General features: G+C 38.2%; 1 pseudogene; it reads left to right on the forward strand.

The window, feature by feature from the left end:
- The first annotated feature begins 479 nt into the window (after positions 1-479).
- On the forward strand, positions 480-2,998 carry LOC113349419 (annotated as a pseudogene).
- The last annotated feature ends 4,083 nt before the right edge of the window (positions 2,999-7,081 follow it).

A 7,081-nucleotide genomic window follows, 5' to 3' on the forward strand; every position in this document is an offset into this window, starting at 1 on the left:
AACCATGTACACCTCTCTGCAAATAACTAAAGATTCTTGACTGCCTAAGATTTTTGCCGGAATTTTACTGGTTTTGTGGTGTGTTTTTGTGGGGGAAAAATATCGACTAGACTATTCTGCCGGCAGTTTGCTAGATAGTCAAAACAAATGCTGAAAACAAAATTCTTTGTTGATTTATAATTTTAATTGTTCATCATCTATTTTTTAATTACCAATATACGAGCACTAGTGTTTAACTAAGTCGTTTTCATTTTCATTTTACAATCATCAAAATAATGATGACTGGTATAGAAGAATATTCTATATACTCTGTTTCCTGATAAAATTCTTAAAGGAGAAAGCTTTTGTTTTATTTTATTTTTTTTGATCAGCAAAAATAGATAATTATATTGATAAGTAATAAAGAATAATACAATTGAGAACCCAAACACCACGAACAAATGAACAATCCTCAGTGAAATCCATTACAAGCACTCAACTCTTCACTCTCTTACCAGTTCCTCCCATCTAAGAGCAAGGTCTTCAAAGTGTACTCCATCTAACACTCCCGTTGGCTGAGCCCAGTATAGAATATCGGCTTTGATTTCCAGAATGAGATTATATACAAGGATTTCCTTATCATTAAAAGTTCTTTGGTTCCTCTCCTTCCAAATTCCCCAACAAATAGCAAATGGAAGCACGTTCCATATAAAATTTCCTTTTCTTTTGTTTTATGTGCAGTTAAATTGTTGATAGAATCAACTTTTATCCAGAAGAGGATCCTATTTACACGAATATACAAGGTAAAGTCAGGCCATATCTTTGAAGTGGATCCTATATCAGCCATGGATCAACAAAAACCAGAGATTGAAAAAAAGCTTCATATAGTTATGTTTCCATGGCTAGCTATAGGTCATCTAACACCCTTTTTTCATCTCTCTAAGTCCTTGGCAGAAAAAGGTATTCAAATTTCATTTGTTTCAACACCAAAAAATCTCCAAAGAATTCCAAAAACCCCACAAGAATTATCTTCACTGATAAATTTAGTTTCTCTTCCATTAAATCATGATCAAAACTTACCAGAACATGCTGAATCATCAACTGACATCCCAATTGAAAAAACACAGTTTCTGAAAAAAGCTTTTGATGGATTAGAGTTATCTCTTACTAAGTTTCTTGGAAACTCTAAACCAGATTTTATCATCCATGATTTTGCTTCTTATTGGTTACCAAAAGTTTCAGAAAAATTTGGTATCCCTTGTGTGTATTTTGCTGTTTTCACTGCTTCATCAATGGCTTTCGTAGGTCCACCAGAAGTGTTACTTGATGAAAAGAGAAATAGAATTTTGAGCCCAGAGGATTTGTGTACTTGTCCTGATTGGATTCCATTTCCTTCTGATATCAAATACCGCCATCATGAAGTAAGACAATACTTCAAGGGTGCTCCTCCACAGGAGCCTGATCATAATGATGATAAGTACGAAGCTGTTCCAGATACACGTAGATTTGGGATGGTAATAAGGGACAGTAAGTTTGTCGCTGTAAGGAGTTCTGGTGAGTTTGAATCGGAATGGTTGACGCTACTTAACCAGTTTTATAAAAAACCAGTGATTCCAGTAGGATTTCTTCCTCCGCTAAGAGCGTCCACAGTGGTGCGAGTATAACTAAAGACCAAAGACTAAAAAAAAAGACCAAATTTGGGTTTAGTCCGTCCTGTGGCGTAGCGGGTGACGAGTAAATTTGGTGCGCGTTGATATAAAGTCCGCTTCATCGTCCAGCGTAGATAAAGATTACGCCTGGCATGGGGCGTTGATAAAGATAACGCCTGGTATAGGGCGTTGATAAAGATAACGCCTGGTATGGGGCGTGAACTATAGCAACGCCTGGTGTGTGGGACGGAGAATATACGTTCGCCCGGGTTCAAAAAAAAAAAAAATATGGGGGTTGATAAAGACAACTCCCCAAGCAAATTTCCTAAAGTTTTAAAACTTTAGGCGTTGACTATATAAACGCCTCTCTTTAGGCGTTAAGAATATAAACGCCTGTTGCCCGCGTTAACTTTACGTACGCCCGACGGGGCGTACATTTAACAAACGCCTCATCCAGGCATACATTTTACCAACGCCTGTTCGTTGGGCGTTAACTATACGAGTGCCTGATGAGTGGCGTAGACTATATCAACGTCCGTGGTGTAGGCGAAGATTATATAAACGCCTGACTATATTTTGGTTTGGTCTTGGTCGCCGACCAAATTTGGTCTGGTTTTTACTCTTTGATCAAATTTTGATCGATAGTCCATCCCACTGCGCCAGCCCACTGGACCAAATATTTGGGTTTACTCGTCCACTGTAGTTGCTATAAGGGAGGATCAGCATCTAGAGGAAAACGAAGATGTCGAAAATTGGGTTGAAATAAAGAACTGGTTAGACAAACAAAGAGAAAACTCAGTAATTTACGTTGCTTTGGGGACGGAAGCGGCACTGAGTCAAGAACAAGTGAACGAGTTAGCTATTGGATTGGAATCTTCCAGGCTACCTTTCTTGTGGGTACTAAGGAAACCACCGACTGGATCGGCCAGTTGCTCCGATTTGTTACCATTAGGATTTGAAGATCGAACCAGGGAACGTGGTGTGGTTTATATGCAGTGGGTGCACAAGTGAAGATACTGCAGCATCCTAGTGTTGGTGGATTCTTGACTCACTGTGGTTATAACTCGGTTATAGAAGGCCTAGCCTTTGGAAGAGTTTTGATTTTGTTACCTATGTTGAATGATCAAGGTTTGAACGCCAGATTGCTTGGAGGGAAACAAGTTGGATTAGAAATACCAAGAAATGAACTTGACGGATCGTTCTCTAGTAAATCAGTAGCCGAGACGGTGAGAATTGCCATGGTGGAGAAAGAAGGGGAAGTGTTTAGAAACAAGGCCAAGGAGATGATGACAGGAACGTTGGGGAATGAGGAACTGAATGATGCATATTTAAGTTGTTTCGTTCAGTACGTTAGAGAACACACAGATTAGGAGCTGTATTTCTTCTATTCTTATTGATAAGATAACGGTCCGGTCCGCGAGTTAAAACCTCAAAGGTGTCACTATTCATACACAAAAACTCCAACAAAACAAATTGTTCACAAAAACCTCATTTAATATAATTGATCTATATTACCCTCTTAGTTTAAATCACCCCAACAAAAATAAAAATCAACCCCACTTTAATTCTTATTATATTGTCACCACCAACAAGCAACGTCACCTTCTACCACCGCCACCGACCACCACCGTCGCCGCCGCCACCGACTACCACCGCCAACCATCGCCGCCACCACCTCCGACCGCCGCCGCCACCTCCCGACCGCCGCCGCCACCACCTCCGACCGCCGCCGCCCCACCGACCGCCACGACCACCACCGCCCCGCCACCTCACCGTCACCACCGCCGCCGCCGACCACCACCTCCGACCACCACCGCCGCCACCGACCACCACCACTACTGACCAAAATTTAGATGAAACCGATTTTGGTTTCATCATAAATCCGATGAAACCGATTTTGGTTTCATCATAAAATAAGATGAAATCCTAATTGGTTTCATCAGAATTCAACTACAAGAAAAATTCAACAAGGATCTTATGTTGCAGTAGTCTTGGATACAGCAACATCCCAACAACACAGATCCATGCTCTATGCTACAACACATATTATCAACTGCCAGCACCACCATTGTCGACCACCGCCGACCACCACCGACTAAAACCAACAACATCGCCAACACCCGCCGACGACCACCACCACCACTGACCAAAAATTAGATGAAACCAATTTTGGTTTCATCATAAATACGATGAAACCGATTATGGTTTCATCATAAATAAGATGAAACCATAATTGGTTTCATCAGAATTCATCAGTAGCTGCACTTCATTTAAGCTTCATTTCTTCTCTAGTTTACAGCATCATCTGCTGTAACTCAGCTCTACTTTCATCCTCCGTCTATCCACAACAGCACCATCTGCTTCATTGACCATCTTCTTCTCATCCTTGTAGCCCTAGCCAAGACAGCAACAACACAGCAACACAGATCCATGCTCTATGCTACATCAAAAATCAATATGTTACATATTTTAGCTCCTAAATCATCATAACTAAATCTTAAACATGAACATGACTTTGTTCCTTAGACTGGTGCAACATACTCATTCACCAACAAGAACAACCAACCTTCCACCATGTCTTTCAAAAATAAAAATGTTCCTTCTTTACGACCAAAGTCTAGCAATTAACGAGCTAATTGTAACTAAAGGAGACATAAACACAACTCTTTCTTCGTGGAACCACCCTCTCCTAGGTTAACATAGTAAGATTATCTTTCTATATTTTTCTTTATTTCAGGATTACTCCAAGTAAGTAACTAGCTATTTCCCGTCACTCCATCGTGAGTGTAAATTGTGTACCCATGCCCATGGTGCTTAGCCTATTTGCTTTACTTCATACCAATTCATATGTTACTGACTATACACAAATGGTTAAAAAAAACAAGCTATACGGATAAAATAGACACCGTACTTGCACTCCAAGCAGTCCTTCAACGAAATTTTAACTGGTTTCGTGTCCAATTGTTTGACAGAAGGTGCAATCACCACTTGGTTCTGTAAAAAAAAAACAAGAATTAGTCAAAAAAATCATTTGATATAACAACTAGAAATCAATAAAATTCTTATTGAAACTAAAGTCACCACCACCTGGGATGTCTCCTGCTTCTTAGCAGTCGTAGTCCCATTTAGAGAGACTATGCAAGCTTGTGATGGTGCGATGTAATCATTGAGATCACTGATTTGTAAAGTTTGTGAGAATTTTGCCGACATATCTGCAGAAATTGAAGAAATAAACACCAAGTTTCCATGAGAATAGCGGTAAATTGACGATTACTGAATAAGAACCACCTCAAAATTATATGACAGGACATACCTAATTTATGTAAACCCACCACCGCCTTACCGTTTGAAAGGATGTGAAGGAGAAAACCAACGAGTGAACCAAAACTCCAGTCTTGTTGTTGCAAACGACTATGGAACTAATTATCTCCATCCGTAACGATTATGGAACTAGCAGAATTCAAATCTAACTCATTCTTCTGAATCCCTATCTCAACTGCATACTATAAAATTCCTTGCTCTACCATGATCACAACATCCATTTTTTGAATTTTCATACTTATACTCATTTCTATCAACAACTTAAATGTCTATCTCATCTCCATTAACATAACTCATCATCAGTTCACTCCATAACATCTCAAGCCATCACCTTCATCACATTTGTAGCTTCATAATCCCTGTAACTCATCATGACCTAAACTAATAATCAAAACTATCAACTGCAGTTTCAAGAACATCAATAATTCTATCAATTGATATACTACATCTCAGTAAAATATCTTTCTAGGTCGAAAACCCATTTACCAAACAGCAGCAACAACTCAATCTTCTAATTTGTTAAGAAACATAACAATCTCTCCCACTATTTCAACTTAAAATCAGATCCCTCTTTTTAACTCATCAGAGATTCAAATTCATCAACATCCTTTTCTCAATCAGATCCTTCTTAATCAAAACCCTCTCCCTAAATTTTGTAGATAGATCAATATCAAAAAGAAGAACCCTAGTTTCTTAATTTAGGGAAGAACATAAACCGTGATTCTCTATGAAATTAAAATTAAACTTCATACTACCATCTCTACTTCAAAATCAGAACAAACCCACTTTAATTCGAACAAACCGTTGAGATTAATAAAAAAGAATCAATCAAAACAGAAACCGTAAATTTGACCTTCGATATACATTTTCTCTGAAGTCTAATTTCGATAATCGATTCAACAACATCACTCTCAATCAAAACAAGATTAAAATACAGAGATACGAATTAAAATGAAGAATTAAAGAGGTTTTGATGCACTAACCCCTTTTTAAAAAACACGATCTGGATTTAAACCTCTTTCTCAACTATTACGGAGAAAACCAAGTTTTGAAGACGGAAATTGATGCTGGTGGTGACGTAGATGTTGTTGCTTGTGGTGTCGGAGGTGTTGTTGATGGTATTCGTGGAGATCTATCGGTGCTGCTAGCGGTGATGGTGATGGTGGTGGGGAGAAGGAGATGGGAGAAAGAAGAAGAAGAAAAGCTAAAAGGATATGCTTGGGTTTTTTTAAAGTAACAAAAACTAAATTTGCTTATTATAATTTGACCTGGGGTTTTTGTGCCACTTTTTAATGAAATTGTTTTAATTTATTAAAAATAATATGGCTGGATTTTTTGTACCACAAAGTTGGTCACCTAGGTGTTTTATCACTAGTTTTGATAAGAGAATGACGCAGTTTTTTGTTTAAAATTTTACCTAAATACCATCCACATTTTTCCTAAACACCACTCACAGTCTAAAAACACAGTCTAAAAACACAATAGATATACACCTAATCTGGAGTGGGCAATGAAGACTAACCACTTTCACTATCATCGCCGCCCCTCTTCATGGTATTACAGTTTGCATGTCATATCCCTCATCCATGGGTTTTCTTTCTTTTTTTCTTTTTCTTTTTTGCCTGGAATCTAATAACGTATAACACTTTGATTGATGGGCTTTGCAAGAGTGGGGGAATTAAAGAAGCAGATGAGATCTTTGACCAGATGGAACTTCAAGGGGTTCCATGGATAATTTTGAACTGAATCTACTTGTTCAAAGTTTGTCCTCCCATAAATCTTATTACGAAGTTTCCAAGTTATATATATTTCATCAACTTGAGTCCAACAGACTTTATGGAATTAAAATCTGAAACTCAATTGTGATCGAAATTGGGATCTCCGATATCGAAATTGTGATCGGGGTATGATTAAAATCAGAAATTCAATTTGTTTCTATTAGAAAATTAAAACCTAACTGATCAAAATTCAAAAAATAAAATCGTGATTAAGATAAAAAAAAAAGCTAGAGAAGAACGTGAATTTTTATCACCCACTTTAATTTGGGTAAAAATAGGGGTGTAAATTGGGCCGGGCAGCCCGGCCTATTTATTAAATGGGACGATATAGGGCGGGCCGAAACATCTTTTATC

Source organism: Papaver somniferum, chromosome 1, assembly GCF_003573695.1.
Source record: "Papaver somniferum cultivar HN1 chromosome 1, ASM357369v1, whole genome shotgun sequence".
Lineage (NCBI taxonomy): Eukaryota > Viridiplantae > Streptophyta > Magnoliopsida > Ranunculales > Papaveraceae > Papaver > Papaver somniferum.